General features: G+C 42.2%; 1 non-coding gene across 1 annotated transcript; it reads right to left on the minus strand.

Annotated features, from left to right (window-relative positions):
* Positions 1-1,602: 1,602 nt before the first annotated feature.
* On the minus strand, positions 1,603-1,706 carry LOC140911010 (U6 spliceosomal RNA). The gene has a single exon (XR_012158805.1). It is a non-coding gene; the product is annotated as a U6 spliceosomal RNA (small nuclear RNA).
* Between the last annotated feature and the right edge of the window lie 1,655 nt (positions 1,707-3,361).

Below are 3,361 nucleotides of genomic sequence, written 5' to 3' on the forward strand. Positions count from 1 at the left end.
AGTAGTGTCCTCCAAAAGCAGCCCTGTCAGTATCAAACTTCCCAGATGAAAGCAAAAGAACAGCGTCTTTGAGAATGGCTCCATGTTCAGGACTCTAACTGAAAGCAAAGTGGAAAGATGGAGATGCTGAAGAGGATCAGCTTATGTAGGTTTTCATATGTCAGGCAACAGCAAGTGATGTGTTCTGATGTTTGCTGATATGAAAATCAGTGTCTTCTGACAATTGGGGGTGATAACTTGGATTCAGAGCCAGTGATGGATGGGTGGCAAAGACCAAAAGACAGAATAACATTTGAGATAGGAAAGCCTGTTGGGGTGGCTAGGTGGAAAATTATATACAGATTTTACAAAGATTAGCAAGACATAGAAGGAATTTTATCACAAATTTTAAACCCATGGCATAATTTTAATTATGCCCAAATGATTTTATTACCCAACATGGCTCTGGGACTTGATTTTAAAGCCAAGCAGCCTTTCAACAACAAAACAAAACAAAAACCCCAAAACAATGCAGCAGCAGCTAAGGAAAAGATTTCTCTTCTGTGGCTGCTATATGAAATATAGAAACTAAAAATATCTTCTTGCTGGCAAATTTGTCAACCTACGATATTTTAGTGGAACAATTCCATTGGCTTCATCTACAAACCCCTCATATTGTCACAGATGATACAAATATTTCCCCAAGTAGCTATGAGACTGGAACAGAAAATTGCAAATGTGAGGTTGGTGTTTTTCTGTCTTTTGCATTTTACCTTATTATGCAAGTATTTCTACTGAAATAAGTGGGACTACTTACAAAATAAGGCACCATTCAATGCAAATGAAGGTTCACAATCTGGATTCATGTGCATAAAATGTGTTCACAAATATAAAATATGTTCACAAATAGAATAAACACAGTGAACAAATGTTCTGTTGGCTCATAAAAATGGAGCAGATAAACACACTGGATTTGTAGTAATTGGGTTGTCCAGCTAATTAGATGACGTTTTAACTAGATGTGACAAGTAGAACTTTTTGATACTCTCTTGAATACCAAATAATAGCTTTCAAAATTTGATGAATAACACGGCCAATTTTTTAATTACCTCATGAGATTTTGAGATAAGGAAGGGATGAGATTTTGGCACTTGCATTCTATTGCGTTTCAGTCAGTTAAATAGAACTGATTGAGCTCCAAAGTTTCATCTTTGATCTGTGCATGTGGCTTCAGCAGCACTGAAGAGTCTCTGAGATAGGAAAATGCTTGATGGCGCTGCAATTCAGAATGTTTGGCAGGAGCGACAGGCCCACACCCCAAATCCAAACACCTACGTAGCTTGGGGAAGCTCAGATCTATATCTGAAGTTTTCAATTAGGCCCATCTCTAAAGATACAGTAAAATAGTCTAAATCCTAAACTAAACTGGAGTGAACTGCTTTTGTGTTTCAAGCAAGGTGCTGCCAGTACTTTGTCCACATGCCTCCCTATTGTTGTATGACTGATCATTTGGAAAGGACCCGTAAAACATTTTGCGTTTGGTGTTTGCTTTTGCGTGTGAGATTGGTATGAGCCTTTTTAACCAGTGCTGTGAGTTTTAAAATATGCACTTGGCTGTACCTGCCGGTTATTGAACGCTTCATGAATTTGCATGTCATCCTTGTGCAGGGGCCATGCTAATCTTCTCTGTATCGTTCCAAATTTTAGAATATGTGCTGCCGATGCAAGGCATTTCTCTGTTCTAATGTGTCACACGTAGCACTGGTAGAGCTCCCCTGCCTGAACACTCACCAGTGTTAAGGAAAAGTTAGCACATGTGACTCCATTTTGGTTTGGGGCTGTCTAAAAGCAAGCACATCGTGCACCAGGAGGAGTGTTCCTTAGATACTGCATTCCTGTGAAAACCCTCCCCCTTGTTTCCAGCCTGTCTCAACTCCTGGTTTCTGTTATTTGTCTGTTCCTAACTCCCTGCTTCCTGGACTTGATGTGAGCCTCCCATCCTGATAAGAAAGGCTACTGGTGCATTGCTTTAGGACCATGTTGTGTAGTTGCAGTAATGGTTTAGCAAGGGGAATGTACCTAGCAGGGATAGGTGGTAGATAAGGGAAGGGTTTGTCTATTGGCTAAGGTTTCCGATGCACGAGGGCAACGTGCTTTGCTAAAAGGTATATAATCTCTGTATAACCTGCATTCGGGGTCCCCTCCTGACTAGCAGGGGGGGGCACCACGCTCGAGCGTAATAAACTTAGTATCTTTGGGAACTCTGCAGTTGTGGACTTTGTTCGTGTGCCTCAGCCTAGACTTGAACTGTGCGTGACCTATCTGGTATAATTCGCAGCAGTTCCTGTGCGTGACCTATCGGGTATAATTTGTAACAGTTTGTGTGCGTGACCTGTCAGGAATAATTCGTAACAGTTTGTGTGCGTGACCTGTCAGGTATAATTCGTAACAGTTTGTGTGCGTGACCTGTCAGGTATAATTCGTAACACCAGACTATTATATTTGGGCATTGCATGCTGGACCAGTATGTTCTTAAGCTTCCCTTAGTCTGAGTAGGCAGCAGCACTGTGTCTCTCCTTGGCTTCCCTGGCACAAGTGCTCTGTCTGTTATTCCTTCACAGAAATGGGGGTTGAAAGGCAGCTGTCCTAGGCCCCCACCACCAATGTCAACCCCCTAGCAGTGTAAGCATACCCTTTTCCAGATCGCTAACCTCGTGGATGCTCTAGATTTACCATTCCTTTTTCACTCAAATGTGACACTGGAAGCAAACAGACACACAGGCTTTGTAAGGGTTCCCCCCATCACTCTTTTCTTTAGCTAGCACAGGAAATATACAGATCTAGACTAAATAATAGACACACCTGTACACATTACCTTGCCTTAGTTTCTTAATCACTCTTTAGCATTCTTTGGGCTCAAGGAAGAAACCTCTAAGGAAATCACGATCCTTCCACTCCCCCAGCCCATGGCTTCTCCTCTGGAACATGGAACTGAGTAGAGTGAAGACTTGTTTCCCTCTCCCTAGCTGGTGAGAGCCTTTTTCTTTTGTAAGCTCCAGCCCCCTTTGTCAGGTGACCCCCCCCAATCAATCTTGACAGGAGATCAAAGTTGCCCACCAAGTGATCCGCTGCTTGTTACCACTCCCCTACCGTTCAGACATGAATAACAGGCTAGCCCTTGGTTGTAGCCATTTCCTTGTGCTTCATTTAAGTGGACAATTATCAAAGTTTAATTACCTTAAAGGTTAGCCTTGCACCACCATACAATTTTAGTCCAAGATAAAAGTAAAAAGGCAACAGGAAGGCAAAGCCAAGACTTGCAATCCAAATGGAGTTTGCAGTCTGACACAGACAAACATAAAGAGTCCCCAATATCAAACAG

Source organism: Lepidochelys kempii, chromosome 4, assembly GCF_965140265.1.
Source record: "Lepidochelys kempii isolate rLepKem1 chromosome 4, rLepKem1.hap2, whole genome shotgun sequence".
NCBI classification, from domain to species: Eukaryota; Metazoa; Chordata; order Testudines; family Cheloniidae; genus Lepidochelys; species Lepidochelys kempii.